Source organism: Oncorhynchus masou, chromosome 20 (genome assembly GCF_036934945.1).
Source record: "Oncorhynchus masou masou isolate Uvic2021 chromosome 20, UVic_Omas_1.1, whole genome shotgun sequence".
NCBI classification, from domain to species: Eukaryota; Metazoa; Chordata; class Actinopteri; order Salmoniformes; family Salmonidae; genus Oncorhynchus; species Oncorhynchus masou.
Window position 1 is genome coordinate 1,417,613 of NC_088231.1, and position 16,789 is coordinate 1,434,401.

Sequence of the window (16,789 nt, forward strand, 5' to 3'; positions counted from 1 at the left end):
GCAGCCTGGTAAAATAAGCAGTGGAGTGGGAATAGATTGAATGATTAAATGTATGTAAAATTATACTATGTTATGTCAAGGCTTTCAATGATTTTAACCATCAAAATATTTGATCATTGAATTTGGCTACTTGACTTCCTTTGACCTACATTACTTATAATGTGAATACAATTTAAAACATGTTTAAATGTTTAAAACATAACTCAAATATTGTTCACAACCAATATAGCCTCACTAAATATATCAAGACATATCAAAGGACAAAACAAGATGCTAATCCTCAGATTTAAGTCATGTGTTAATCATTTTCTCTCAAGCCCCACCCCTTTCCTTCTCATGCACACTACCACTCTTTTTATCTCCTTCATTTAGCTAGATGTCCAGTGATGCATATATTTGTATGAATAGGTAATTTTTTTAATGTAAGATTCATTTAGAAAGGTAAATCAATTTAGACCAATCTTATTTGCAAAAGGTTACAACATTGTTTCACACATCCAGCTCTGACTAACAAATGCACAAACAGTTTGACATGTTTGAATTCAAAATCATATTTCTCAGGCAAAAGAAAGGGTGCAGGAGGGGACATATGTCATTTCAAATCCTCTTTATTACAATGCAGATAGACATACAGCAAGTACATTAAAGGGAAACTCAAGCAAAATATGGAAGACAGCTATTACAGTACTTATTGTCAGTTAATGTTCTGGTCATTTCATCAACCATAGCTTGCTCCTGTTGAGTTGAAGCTTCTGATTCATGTCCTTTCTCAGCGACCAGCTGGAGCTGGGGCTGGAGCTGGGGCTGGGGCTGGAGCTGGAGCCGGGGCTGGAGCTGGGGCTGGGGCTGGGGCTGGGGCTGGGGCTGGGGCTGGGGCTGGGGCTGGGGCTGGGGCTGGAGCTGGAGCTGGGGCTGGAGCTGGGGCTGGGGCTGGGAGGCAAAAAGAAGGATAATCAAAACGAATGTAGCCACTGGAGTCTCAAAAAGTCTCAAAGATACAGCCCTTGGTTCACTCCAGACCTGACTGCCCTCGACCAGCACAAAAACATCCTGTGGCGGACTGCAATAGCATCGAATAGTCCCCGCGATATGCAACTGTTCAGGGAAGTCCAGGAACCAATACACGCAGTCAGTCAGGAAAGCTAAGGCCAGCTTCTTTAGGCAGAAGTTTGCATCCTGTAGCTCCAACTCCAAAAAGTTCTGGGACACTGTGAAGTCCATGGAGAACATGAGCACCTCCTCCCAGCTGCCCACTGCACTGAGGCTAGGTAACACGGTCACCACCGATAAATCCATGATTATCGAAAACTTCAACAAGCATTTCTCAACGGCTGGCCATGCCTTCCGCCTGGCTACTCCAACCTCGGCCAACAGCTCCGCCCCCACCGCAGCTTCTCGCCCAAGCCCTTCCAGGTTCTCCTTTACCCAAATCCAGATAGCAGATGTTCTGAAAGAGCTGCAAAACCTGGACCCGTACAAATCAGCTGGGCTTGACAATCTGGACCCTCTATTTCTGAAACTATCTGCCGCCATTGTCGCAACCCTTACCAGCCTGTTCTCCTCGTCTGAGATCCCCAAAGCTCCAGTCATCCCCCTCTTCAAAGGGGGAGACACCCTGGACCCAAACTGTTACAGACCTATATCCATCCTGCCCTGCCTATCTAAGGTCTTCGAAAGCCAAGTCAACAAACAGGTCACTGACCATCATCCCACCGTACCTTCTCCGCTGTGCAATCTGGTTTCCGAGCCGGTCACGGGTGCACCTCAGCCACACTCAAGGTACTAAACGATATCATAACCGCCATCGATAAAAGACAGTACTGTGCAGCCGTCTTCATCGACCTTGCCAAGGCTTTCGACTCTGTCAATCACCATATTCTTATCGGCAGACTCAGTAGCCTCGGTTTTTCGGATGACTGCCTTGCCTGGTTCACCAATTACTTTGCAGACAGAGTTCAGTGTGTCAAATCGGAGGGCATGCTGTCCTGTCCTCTGGCAGTCTCTATGGGGGTGCCACAGGGTTCAATTCTCGGGCCGACTCTCTTCTCTGTATATATCAATGATGTTGCTCTTGCTGCGGGCGATTCCCTGATCCACCTCTACGCAGACGACACCATTCTATATACTTCCGGCCCGTCCTTGGACACTGTGCTATCTAACCTCCAAACGAGCTTCAATGCCATACAACACTCCTTCCGTGGCCTCCAACTGCTCTTAAACGCTAGTAAAACCAAATGCATGCTTTTCAACCGATCGCTGCCTGCACCCGCATGCCCGACGAGCATCACCACCCTGGGTGGTTCCGACCTTGAATATGTGGACACCTATAAGTACCTAGGTGTCTGGCTAGACTGTAAACTCTCCTTCCAGACTCATATCAAACATCTCCAATCGAAAATCAAATCAAGAGTCGGCTTTCTATTCCGCAACAAAGCCTCCTTCACTCACGCCGCCAAACTTACCCTAGTAAAACTGACTATCCTACCGATCCTCGACTTCGGCGATGTCATCTACAAAATTGCCTCCAACACTCTACTCAGCAAACTGGATGCAGTTTATCACAGTGCCATCCGTTTTGTCACTAAAGCACCTTATACCACCCACCACTGCGACTTGTATGCTCTAATCGGCTGGGCCTCGCTACATATTCGTCGCCAGACCCACTGGCTCCAGGTCATCTACAAGTCCATGCTAGGTAAAGCTCCGCCTTATCTCAGTTCACTGGTCATGATGGCAACACCCATCCGTAGCACGCGCTCCAGCAGGTGTATCTCACTGATCATCCCTAAAGCCAACACCTCATTTGGCCGCCTTTCATTCCAGTACTCTGCTGCCTGTGACTGGAACGAATTGCAAAAATCCCTGAAGTTGGAGACTTTTATCTCCCTCACCAACTTCAAACATGTGCTATCCGAGCAGCTAACCGATCGCTGCAGCTGTACATAGTCTATTGGTAAATAGCCCACCCATTTTCACCTACCTCATCCCCACACTGTTTTTATTTATTTACTTTTCTGCTCTTTTGCACACCAGTATCTCTACCTGTACATGACAATCTGATCATTTATCACTCCAGTGCTAATCTGCAAAATTGTAATTATTCGCCTACCTCCTCATGCCTTTTGCACACAATGTATATAGACTCGCCTTTTTTTGTACTGTGTTATTGACTTTTTAATTGTTTACTCCATGTGTAACTCTGTGTTGTCTGTTCACACTGCTAAGCTTTATCTTGGCCAGGTTGCAGTTGCAAATGAGAACTTGTTCTCAACTAGCCTACCTGGTTAAATAAAGGTGAAATAAAAAAATAAAAATAAAAATAAAAAATTGTGTACACCATACACAATAACTGTACATAGTTTATTTTAGCAGTAAATCATACATACCAGGGGCCATGTAGATGCTCATACTATATGTAATTGGTTTCTATGTCAATTTGCTTGAAGGAAAAATCATTACATCATGTGTTCTGGGGTGGTCCAGTAGTTAATGCTGCTGCCTTTAGCGCACACTTAAAGTACCTTCAGGAAGTTTTAACACCCTCTTACTTGTTCTACATTTTGTTTTGTTACACCCTGAATTTAAAATGGATGAAATTGAGATTTTGTGTCACTGGCCTACACACGATACGCCATAATGTCAAAGTGGAATTATATTTATAGTAAAAATGAAAAGCTGAAATGTCTTGAGTCAATAAGTATTCAATCTCTTTGTTATATCATGACTAAAAAAGTACAGGAGTAAAAATATGCTTAAGAAATCACATCAGGTGTTGCATGGATTCACTCTGTTTGCAATAATAGCGTCAAACATCATTTTTTTATGACTACCTCAACTATGTACCCCACACATAAGGTTCGGCTTGAAAATCTATGACAAGATTTGGAAATGGATGTCTAGCAATGATCAACCACCAACTTGACAGGGCTTGAATATCTTTTAAGAATAATGTGCAAATATTGAACAATCCAGTTATGCAAAGCTCTTAATGACCTACCCAGAAAGACTCACAGCTGATTCTGTTGACTCAGGGATTTGAATACTTATTTTTCACATTTTCTTTACAAATAATAATAATAATTTGCAAATTATATTTATGTTGTACACAATAACTGTACATAGTTTATTTTAGTTGTTCCATCCTTTTTGTTATGTAACTGTATATAGCAAGGGCCATGCATATTGTCACGGTTGTCGTAAGAACGGGACCAAGGCGAGAGAGAACCTTAAACAAAACAAAACAAAACAAATCAATCAATCAATCAATCAAACAACTACACGTGACTACGTGGTGCACAAAACAATATCTCACAAGCACAGGTGGGAAAAATAGCTACTTAAATATGATCCCCATTGAGAGACAATGATTACCAGCTGCCTCTAATTGAGAATCATACAAAACACCAACATAGAAAATTTAAACTAGAACACAACATAGAAATTATAAACTAGAATACCCCCTAGTCACGGGCGTGACACATATACTGATAATATATGTAATTGGTTTCTATGTAAAGTTGTTTGAAGGAAAAATCATTTAATCGTGTCCTGGGGTGGTCTAGTCGTTAAGGCCGCTGCATTTAGCACATTTAGTGCCTTCATAAAGTAAGTACTCCCCTTGAATTCTTCTACATTTTGTTTTGTTACAGCCTGAATTTAAAATGGATTAAATTGAGATTTTGTGTCACTGGCCTACACACAATACCCGTAATACCCATAATGTCACATAAGTGGAATTATGTTTATAGAAATATTTAACCCCTTTGTTATGGCAAGCCTAAATAAGTTTGGGAGTAAAAATGTCAGGAGTTGCATGGACTCACTCTGTTTACAAAAATAGTGTATAACATCATTTTTGTATGATTACCTCATCTCTGTACCCCACATGTACAATTATCTGTAAGGTCCCTCAGTCAAACAGGGGTTTTACCATGAGGCCAATGCTGACATTAAAAGAGATACATAGTTTATTAATGGCTGTGTTAGGAGAAAACTGAGGATGGATCAGCAACACTGTAGTTACTCCACAATACTAATCTAAATGATAGTGAAAAGAAGGAAGGTTGTACAGGATTTTTTTTAAATCAAAACATGCATCCTGTTTGAAAAAAAGCACGAAAGAAAAAGTGTAAAAAATGTGGCAAAGAAATTAACTTTATTCCCTGAATAGAAAGCGTTATTTTAGAGGCAAATCCAGCACAACACATCACTGTCTACCACTCATCATATTTTCAAGCATGGTGTTGGCTGCATCATGTTATGGGTATGTGTCACGTTCTGACCCTCGTTATTGTGTTTGTTGTTTGTTTTAGTTGGTCAGGATGTGAGTTGGGGGGGGGGGCAATCTATGTTTTGTGTGTCTAGGTTGTTTTTCTGTGTTCGGCCTACTTTGGTTCTCAATCAGAGGCATGTCATGTCTTGTTATGTCTGTTCCTGTCCTTTCTCTTCATTCTCTCTCTCTGCTGGTCTTTTTAGGTTACCTTCTCTGTCTCTCATCCCTCAGCTGTTCTACATTTCTCCTAACTAGCTCATTCTCTCTTTCCCCACCTGTTCTCTCTTCCCCCTCTGATTAGGTCTCTATTTCTTTCTCTGTTCCTGCTACTTTCAGTGTCTGATTCTTGTTTGTGTTTTTTGATGCCAGAAGCAATCTCGTTTGCTTCCACCTTGTCCTGTCCTGTCGGAGTCTGCATGGCAGGTGCAACCTGCATTATACTACGTTCTTTTGTTCCATTGACTACGTTGGAAGAGGATTTATGCCATTCCTGTTTTTATTAAAGAACTCTGTTTTCTGTTAAAACCGCTTTTGGGTCTTCACTCAAGTTCATAACAGAAGAATCAGACCAAGAATGGACCCAGCGGCTCCGACCCTTTTCACTCCGCCGTCGAGATCCAGGGAGCGTGCTAGGCAGACACGAGGAGGAATTGTCTGCTGCTCAACATGCCGTTGAGACGTCAAGTCTCCGACCTCACAAGACGGGTTCACCAACTTCGATCCACCGCCCACTTGTTTCCGAGTCTCCGGAGCCCAGGATCAACAACCCGCCGTGTTACTCTGGGAGCCCACTGAGTGCTCATTCCTCACTCAGTGTGATGTGGTGTCTCCAGCCCAACACTTACTCCAGGAGCGCAGCCCGCACGCCTACGTATTTCTCTCCTTGATTAACCAGTATCAGGACTTTAAGGAGGAGATGATACGGGTTTGAAACCGTTCTGTTTTTGGCGAGGAGGCTTCCAGGGCCCTGTCTTCCCTATGTCAGGGGAATAGATCCATAACGGATTATTCTATTGAGTTTGCACTCTCGCTGCCTCTAGTGAAGGTCTCCACGTCGAGGTTAAGGATGAGATCCTCTCCGGGAGGTTCCTTCCAGTCTGGAAGCTCTTATTCGCATAGAGCACGGTTTGATCTTCGTGCCGAGCTCAGCTCACGTTCTCCGTTGCTCCCCTCTCCACATCACTGCCACCTGAGCATCAATTATGAATGCAGCTGGGGGGTATTCATCTTGAATTCGCCTCTGTCTCTACTGCGGCTCCGCTGGTTTTGTCACCTCATGTCCAGTAAAGGGCCAGAGCTCATCAGTAAGAGGAGGGCTACTGGTCAACTACTGGCCTCTCCTTCTGGAACGCACTACCTTTCCGGTCCATTCCGCTGCCCGGTTCATCTGCTTCCTGCAGTGCCTTGATAGACTCTGGGGCGGAGGGCTGTTTTATGGACGAGAAATGACATTCCTCTCAGACAGTTAGGGCCTTGTTCGCTTTAGATGGTAGTTTCTCCCAAGATTCAGCGTGAGAAACCCTCACTGTCTCTGGAGCGAAACCATTTCTTTTTTATTCACCTTTTACACCTGTTGTTTTTGGGTCATCCCTGGTAGTGCGCCATAACCCTTGGTCTGTAATACTATCCTATCCTGGAATGTTTCTTGTCATGTAACCTGTTTAATGTCTGCTATCCCTCCTGTTTCCTCTGTCTCTTCTTCACAGGAGCCTGGCATTTGACATTTTGTCGTTCCTGGCCACTTCTCCCTCCACACCGGTCGTATGACTGTAGTTTGATCTCCTTCCGGGAACTACTCCCCCCCGGGGTAGATTATACTCTCTGTCGGCCCGAACGTAAGGCTCTTTACCAGTCTCCTCCTCCTTTCTTTTTGTTCAGGGACGGGTCCCTGCGCCCATGCGTGATTTCGAGGGCTGAATGTAACAGTTAAGAATCGTTATGCTTCCTCTTATGTCTTCAGCCTTCGAGATCCTAACAGGTTTTTCAAATTGGACCTTCGTATAACGCCTACCATCTCGTGCGCATCAGGGAAGTGGTTTTAACACTCCGTTAGGCACTTTGAATACCGGGTTCTTCCTTTCGGCCTCGTTAACGCTCCAGCTGTCTTTCAGGCACTAGTTAACGGTCCTCAGACATGCTGAACATTTTTGTTTTCGTTTACATGGATGATATCCTGATTTTCACCGTCTCTCTCGATTCATGTTCAGCACGTGCGACGCGTCCTCAGCGCCTTTTGGAGAACTGTCTTTATGTGAAGGCTGAGAAGTGCACTTTTCATGCCGCCTCTGTCCCTTTTCTCGGTTCCGTTATTTCCGCTGAGGGCATTAAGATGGATCCTGCTAAGGTCCAGGCTGTCATTGAATGCTGCAGCGCTTTCTGGGCTTCGCTAATTTCTACCGTCGTTTCATTAATTTCGGTCAAACAGCCCTTACTTCTGTTAAGACGTGCTTTAAGTGGTCCGTTTCCGCCCAGGGAGCTTTTGATCTTCTTATCGTTTTACATCCGCACCTATTCTTGTTACACCTGACATCTCTAGACAGTTTGTTGTTGAGGTTGGCGTCAGAGGTGGGCGTGGGAGCCATTCTTTCTCAGCGCTCTCTCTCTGACGGCAAGGTCCATCCTTGGCGTTTTTCTCTCATCGCTTATCGCCGTCAGACGTAACTATGATGTTGGTAATACTGCTCGCCATCCGCTTAGCCCAATGGCGACAGTGGTTGGAGGGGCGACCGTTCCTTTTGTCGTTTGGACTGACCATAGGAACCTTGAGTACATCCGTTCAGCCAAACGACTTAATGCGCGTCAGGCTCGTTGGGCTCTGTTTTTCGCTCGTTTCGAGTTTGTTATTTCTTATCGTCCGGGCTCAAAAAACACCAAACCTGATGCTTTATCTCGTCTCTTCAGTTCTTCTGAGGTCTCCACCGACCCCGATGGGATTCTCCCTGAGGGCGTGTTGTCGGAGTTGACTGTCTGGGGAATTGAGAGGCAGGTAAAGCAAGCAACACTCCGTCGCCGCGAGCTTGCCCTAGGAACCTTCTGTTCGTTCCCGTTCCTACTCGTCCGGCCGTTCTTCAGTGGGCCCACTCTGCCAAGTTAGCCGGCCACCCGCCTTGGGTACGCTCGCTTCCATTCGCCAGCGTTTCTGGTGGCCCACTCGGGAACGTGGCGCGTCGATTTGTCGCCGCTTGTTCGGTCTGCGCGCAGACTAAATCTGGGAACTCTCCTCCTGCCGGCCGTCTCAGACCGCTTCCCATTCCCTCTCGACCGTGGTCTCACATCGCTTTAGATTTTATCACCGGACTGCCTTCATCAGCGGGAAGACAGTTATTCTTACGGTTGTCGATAGATTTCTAAATTCCTCTCGATAAGCTCCCTTCTGCTAAGGAGACGGCTCAGATCATTATCGAGAATGTTTTCCGAATTCATGGCCTTCCGTCTGACGTCGTTTCCGACAGAGGCCCGCAGTTCACATCTCAATTTTGGAGGGAGTTTTGCCGTTTGATTGGGGCTTCCGTCAGTCTCTCGTCCGGCTTTCATCCCCAGTCTAACGGTCAGCCGAACAGGCCAATCAGACTGTTGGTCGCATTTACGCAGTCTTTCTTTCGTAACCCTGCGTCTTGGTCAGAACAGCTCCCCTGGGCAGAGTACGCCCACAACTCGCTTCCCTCGTCTGCTGGTCATCCCCTTTTCAGTGTAGCCTCGGGTACCAGCCTCCGCTGTTCTCATCTCAGCTCGCCGAGTCCTGCGTCCCCTCCGCTCAGGCTTTTGTCCAGCGTTGCGCGCACCTGGAAGGGGTCAGGTCGGCACTTTGTAATAGGGCGCAGACTGTGAGGGCCGCTAATGCAATGGCTCTCCACTCAGAACCTTCCCCTTAAGACAGCTTCTCGCAAGTTGGCCCGCGGTTCATTGGTCCGTTCCGTATTTCCCAGGTCATTAATCCTGTCGCAGTGCGACTTCTTCTCCAGCGCTATCTTCGTCGCGTTCACCCGGTCTTCCATGTCTCCTGTGTTAAGCCCGTTCTTCTGCGCCCCCGTCGTCCCTCCCCCCATCCTTGTCGGCGCACCCATCTACAGGGTTCGTAAGATTTTGGACATGCGCCCTCGGGGCCGTGGTCATCAGTACCTAGTGGATTTACGGTCCTGAGGAGAGGAGTTGGGTTCCCTCTCGGGACGTGCTGGACCGTTATTCGATGATTTCCTCCGTTGCCGCCAGGTTTCCTCCTCGAGTGCGCCAGGAGGCGCTCGGTGGGGGGGGGTACTGTCATGTCTTGTTATGTCTGTTCCTGTCCTTTCTCTTCATTCTCTCTCTCTGCTGGTCTTTTTAGGTTACCTTCTCTGTCTCTCATCCCTCAGCTGTTCTACATTTCTCCTAACTAGCTCATTCTCTCTTTCCCCACCTGTTCTCTCTTTCTGATTAGGTCTCTATTTCTTTCTCTGTTCCTGCTACTTTCAGTGTCTGATTCTTGTTTGTGTTTTTTGATGCCAGAAGCAAGCTGTCGTCTCGTTTGCTTCACCTTGTCCTGTCCTGTCGGAGTCTGCATGGCAGGTGCAACCTGCATTATACTACGTTCTTTTGTTCCATTGACTACGTTGGAAGAGGATTTATGCCATTCCTGTTTTTATTAAAGAAGTCTGTTTTCTGTTAAAACCGCGTTTGGGTCTTCACTCAAGTTCATAACAAGGCAGGTGTCGTTAGTTGTCTCTGATTGAGAATCATACTTAGGTAGCCTGGGTTTCACTGTTGTTTTGTGGGTGATTGTTTCCGTGTCTGTGTTTTACACCACACGGTACTGTTTCGGTTTTCACATTACGTTTATTGTTTTGTATGGAGTGTTCAGTTTATGTGTTTAATAAACAACCATGGCCACTTACCACGCTGCGCATTGGTCCTCCGATCCTTCTCGCTACTCCTCCTCAGAAGAGGAGGAAGAAAACCCTTACAGTATGCTTGTCAATGGCAAGGATTAGGGAGTTTTTTAGGATAAAAAGAAATGGAATAGAGCTAAGCACAGGCAGAATCCTAGAGGAAAACTTGGTTCATTCAATGGCAGACAAATGTACCTTTCAGTAGGACAACAATCTAAAACACAAATCCAAATATACACTGGAGTGGCTTAGGCACAGTTTTGACATAAATCAGCTTGAAAATCAATGGCAAGACTTGAAAGTGGCTGTCTAGCAGAGATCATGTGCACATTTTGTACCATCCAGGTGGTCAAAGATCTTAGACTTAATTAACCAGAAAGACTCACAGCTGCAACAACTGCCAAAGATAATTCTAACACCTATTGATTCAGGGGTTTGAATACTTATGTAATCAAGACATATTAGAGTTGTATTGTTCATATTTTCTTAACAAATTTTTGAATGTTTTTTCCACTTTGACATTAGAGAGTTTTTGTGTAGATCGTTGACAGAAAATACCTTTTCTTGTCCATTTGAATCCCACCTTGTCACACAACATGTGGAAAAAGTCAAGTGGTGTGAATACTTTTGGAAAGCACTGTATAACGTGTAGGCTTCGATTTTATTGTGGCCCACACCCTTTTGGCACAAACTTTGCCTTTCCTGTCTTTCTCTCAACGTCTCTGTCCCCAATAATGCAAAAACACTGCTTTAATATGTACTCACCTCATCACTTGAAGAAACTTCTCAATGATATGCTGATGGCCATGCTCATGCTCAGCCTTCAAAAGCAAACAATAAGACAATAAAATAATATACAGTACATATGGATGTAATATACTAACTTTAAGATTTGCACCAGCATTTAATGTACATACTATATGCATGACTTACCAAAGCAATAGAGAGAAGCATCACAAATCCAAGTAGAACAACAATCTTCATGCTGAAAGTCTTCATCTAAATAGAGTATAAACATAAACATCACTTTATTAATCCATCTATTCCCAACAAGTTACAGATTATATTATATGTATAATCTACTACACAGTTAATGAGTGTATAAGAATGACTTCACTCTGAACAAAGTGTTAGAATTATTAGTATATATATAATATATATATAATAATATAACCCAATAATAATATAGCCCATTTGCAATGTGTCTTTCAAAATTGTCTTGTTATTAGCCACCAAACAACATATTTCATCATGTGCTACCCAAGAGGAACTGGTAGTGGGTCTTGACCCTTTTTTGGAAACACCAAATACCCTGGAATTGACTATGAATTCTGAAGTTTTGTGGATTTCATATTTGTTCACAATTGTGTTGGGACTTGTAGAGACATCCACCTTATGTCAGAGAGGTTTCACTCTTGTTTTGAAAGCATCGCAAATACTTTGTCAAACAAACAGGACACAACAGACAAAGACATACACAATGATGGATCTTAACTTATTTCATTTATTGAAAATGGAATAATCAGCTCTGAACAGCAGCTAATGTCAACATATGTGATGTAAACAAGGTGGAGACATGAGAGTCCTTCTGGCTCTTCTGTCAACGCCCATCTCATTTTCCACCTGCCGCTGGGGCTGGGGCGGGAGCTGCAACAGGAGTTGCGGCTGGAGCGGCAGCGAGTCTGGCCAATAGGAAGGGCAGGAGGGCCAACAGGGCAGAGTTACTTTGGGGAGGCTGGGCGTAAGGGAAATATGACGGGTACTGAGGCTGCTGAGGCTGCTGATAGGGATAGAATCCGCCAACACCACGCCCATAACCCCTGAACATCTGTGGAGAGAAAGAAAGAGAGAGAGAGAGAGAGATGGATGGATGGATGGATAAATTGTTCTAAACTCAAACAAACTAGTAATCATATTCAAATAGCAGCCCATACTAAAGTACTCTAATAGATAGAATACCTAATAAATACCAAAAGATAGTACTAAATATTACTGTACCTCATCACTAGCTGAGCGCTCCTCTCGATCATGTTCCTCAGACACCTGCACACACAAACAAAATGCCAGGATGAATGATATTATGGTATAAAGTAATCAACACTCAAAGTGTGAACTTAAGTCCATCATGTTGTAATAATTCAGATATTGTCATATTCTAATGCAATGCAATCTATGGAAACAGCAATCTCTTGATGTATTGATGTGTAAATTGAAGGCTTGATGTTGTATTTCAAGAATTCTTACAGGAATGGAAGAACAAAGTCCAATCAGGCACATCACTAGGAATAGTAGTTTCATGGTCGCCATGGAATTCTTGAAATGAAGAATACGAATTGTGAATTCAAAGCTAGATAAAATTCAGCAAGCCTAAATTCCGCTACAGTATTCTTTGAACCTCTTACCTGTTCAAGTGAAGATGTAAAATGGTTGAAAAGTCAGAACTAAAGTTGTGACACTGATGCTGTATTGTAACTTAACAGCTAGTTTGTGCTTTTTATAGACCATTTCAGTCCAGTGCACCAATGAGCTTTCAGTCCCATGATCAAAGGTGTGTCCTGGAGATGTAAATGTGATGAAATTAGGCATTTGGTGGGTAATCCTACAAATCTATATATCCACAGTCCCCACAAAGAACAATGTCTCATCAGTATTAGGAAACCTTTGCAAAGATGAGACGTTTTGAAACTGTGGATGATTCATTCACATGGTTTTGGGGGATTGTGGAGGCTAAATGAACACATTTAAATAATGTTAGATCATGTATGTTGATAAAATATTGTTTCAAATTGTATTTGCACCACTTTCATTTCTCAAATAATGCAATATAGCTTCAGTTCCACCATTTATTTAGACCATTTACTTATCATACAATCTGATGTACCACACTTTTTTTTTTCATAATTTCCACAAACTTCATGAGCATTCATCAGAGAACTGGAGAGACATACAATGTAGCTTGAAATATATATATTTTTAATTGAACATAAATACATAAAGGAATCACACTTCATAATGTAAAGTGTGGGGTTCCACAGAGTGCTGAATGTTCATTCTGCGTGATGCAGGATATGAAGGGACAGCAGTTACTCTCTGGGAGTTCCATTAAATACCTGCTAGATTGAAAAGTGAATTAATGAATATTTAGGATATTACATTTAATTTGTCACGTTGGGGGACTCTAATATGTTGAGAAATTAAATTAATAATGCCTGGCTTACTGTAACATCCCCTCACCTGGTTAACGTCCAGCAGGGGCAGGGGTTGAGGCAGGTGCAGGGGCTGGTTCAGGGGTTGGGGCTGGTGCAGGGGTTGAGGCGGGTGCTGGGGCTGGTTCAGGGGTTGAGGCAGGTGCTGGGTCTGGTTCAGGGGTTGAGGCAGGTGCTGAGGCTGGGTCAGGAGTTGGGGCAGGTGCTGGGGCTGGGGCTGGTTCAGGGGTTGAGGCAGGTGCTGGGGCTGGTTCAGGGGTTGGGGCTGGTGCTGGGGCTGGTTCAGGGGTTGGGGCAGGTGCTGGTGCCGGTTCAGGGGTTGGGGCTGGTGCCGGGGTTGGGGCTGGTTCAGGGGTTGGGGCTGGTTCAGGGTTTGGGGCTGGGGCTGGTTCAGGGGTTGGGGCTGGTGCCGGGGTTGGGGCTGGTGCCGGGGTTGGGGCTGGTTCAGGGGTTGGGGCTGGTTCAGGGGTTGGGGCTGGGGCTGGTTCAGGGGTTGGGGCTGATGCAGGGGCTGGTGCCGGGGTTGGGGCTGGTGCCGGGGTTGGGGCTGGTGCAGGGGCTGGTGCCAGGGTTGGGGCTGGTGCCGGGGTTGGGGCTGGTGCAGGGGCTGGTGCCGGGGTTGGGGCTGGTGCAAGGGCTGGTGCAGGGGCTGAGTCTGGTGCAGGGGTTAGGGCAGGTGCAGGTGTTGAGTCTGATGCAGGGGTTGGAGCTGGTGCAGAGGCTGGTACAGGGGCTGGTACAGGGGCTGGTGCAGGGGTTGGAGCTGGTGTAGAGGCTGGTACAGGGGCTGGTGCAGGGGTTGAGTCTGATGCAGGGGTTGGAGCTGGTGCAGGGGCTGGTACAGGGGCTGGTGCAGGGATAAAGCAGGAGCAGGGGCTGGGGAAGAGGCAGCGAACAGGGTAAGTAGCAGTTGAAGGAGCTGATCTGAATTCAGCGAGGGCAGAATGGAACCAGCCTAAATAGGAAAGAAAACAACAGCTGCTTGTCATTTTGATATACACACCAAACGCGGAGTCATATCTCAGAATATTCACATATGTTTCATACACATTGATGTTCACTACTATATGTTAAATAATTTCTGCTCATAATTTGTGGAGCTATGGAACTTACCTCCTTGGAGTTTGAGTTAGAGTTGGAGTCAGAGCTGGAACGTGCAACTCTCAAATGATCCACATCAGCCTGAAAAATCATAATTTTGTACATGTAAATATGCCTATATATGAATATATTTTTAAAAAATTATATCGAAAATATAAATAAAATATGATATAATGTAGAATAACTACGTAATTTGGGCCATATCTATTGTATGTTTATTTTTGTTAAACTCACAGGAAGAGTCAATGACAGTCCCAGGAGGCATCCCAGAAAGATTGTATCATCATCTTGGTGGTTAGTTCTAAAAACATATTAAGAAGCAAAAGCAGCTTAGATTACCTTTTTGTTTTTGTTCTGAATGCTGAAATAGCATGTGAACACCACAGCATAAGTATATTTACCAACGTTCAAAAGCCCTGCTTTAAGACCAATTCCCTTACCTTTGAGTCACAGTTCATTTCAGCAGTTGATCAGGTGTAATGATGCGAAGACAATGAGCTATACCCAGTCGGTGGGATCAATTTAAATAGAGTTAAGAGCACTGAGAGTCACAACCCCTAATAGTTACCAGTCACAACTCCTAATACTAAGCTGTATTATTGTGAAAATAATCATGATGTTTCATTTTCTGAAATCTTTAAACTCTCTGTTGAAGGATAGGTGTGGGTAATAGTAAGTGATTTACATTATAACTTCACAGATGAGTCACATGTAAAATGTAGGATATAAAACACAACCGTGTGGTAATACACAATACATTTTCCAGATAAACAAAAAGCGTATTTCTCTCAAATTCTGTGCATAAATTTGTTTACATCCCTATCAGTAAGCATTTCTCTTTTACCAAGATAATCCATCCACCTGACAGGAGTGGCATATCATCAATCTGATTAAACCATATGATCATTACACAGCTGCACCTTGCGCTGGTGACAGTTAAATGTCACTCTAAAATATGCAGTTTTGTCACACAACACAATGCCACGGATGTCTCCAGTTTTGAGGGAGCGTGCAATTGGTATGCTGACCACAGGAATGTCCACCAGAGCTGCTGAATATTCATGTTCATTTCTCTACCATTAGCCACCTCCAACTTCATTTTAAAGAATTTGTCAGTACGCCCAACCGGCCTCGCAACCGCAGACCACGTGTAACTACGCCAGCCCAGGACATCTGGCTGCTTCACCTGTGGGATCGTCTGAAACCAGCCACCAGCACCAACTGTCAAAAACCGTCTTAGGGAAGCTCATCGGAATGCTTGTTGTCCTCACCAGGGTCTTGACCTTACTGCAGTTCTTGACCTTACTGCAGACCTCAGTGAGCCAATCAATGCTCACCCTCGATGGTCACTGGCAGGGGTGGAGAGGTGTGCTCTTCACGGCTGAGTCCCGGTTTCAAATGTACCTGGCAGATGGCACACGCATGGCAAGCGGTTTGCCGATGTCAACGTTGTGAACCGAGTGTCCCATGGTGCCGGTGGGGTTATGGTATGGTCAGACATAAGCTATGGACAACAAACATAATTGCACTTGAATGCACAGCGATACCGTGATGAGATCTTGAGGCCCATTGTCGTGTAATTCATCTGCCGCCATCACCTAATGTTTCAGCATGATAATGCACAGTCCATGTCGCAAGGAACTGTACATAATTCCTGGAAGCTGAAAATGTCCCAGTTCTTCCATGGCCTGCACACTCACCAGACATGTCACCCATTGAGCATGTTTGGGATGCTCTGGATTGAAGTGTACGACAGCGTGTTACAGTTCCAGTCAATATCCAGCAACTTTGCACAACCTTTGAAGAGGAGTGGGACAACATTCCATAGGCCTACTTGTTTTTAAAGGTACAGTGCATTCGGAAAGTATTCAGACCCCTTCCCTTTTTCCACATTTTGTTACATTACAGCCTTATTCTAAAATGGATTTCCTCGTCAATCTACACACAATACCCCATAATGACAAAGTGAAAACAGGATTTTAGACATTTTTGCAAATTAATTCAAAATAAAAAACAGAAAAAACTTATTTGCATTAGTATTCTGACTCTTTGCTATTAGTCTCGAAATTGAGCTCAGGTGCATCCTGTTGCCTTTGATCATCCTTTTGATGTTTCTCAAACTTGATTGGAGTCCACCTGTGGTAAATTTAATTGATTGGACATTATTTGGAAAGGCACACACCTGTCTATGTAAGGTCCCACAGTTGACAGTGCATGTCAGAGCAAAAACCAAGCCATAAGGTTGAAGGAATTGTCCGTAGAGATCCAAGATAGGATTGTGGCTAGACACAGATGGGAGAACGTTCCAGAAGGACAACCATCTCTGCAGCACTCCACCAATCAGGCCT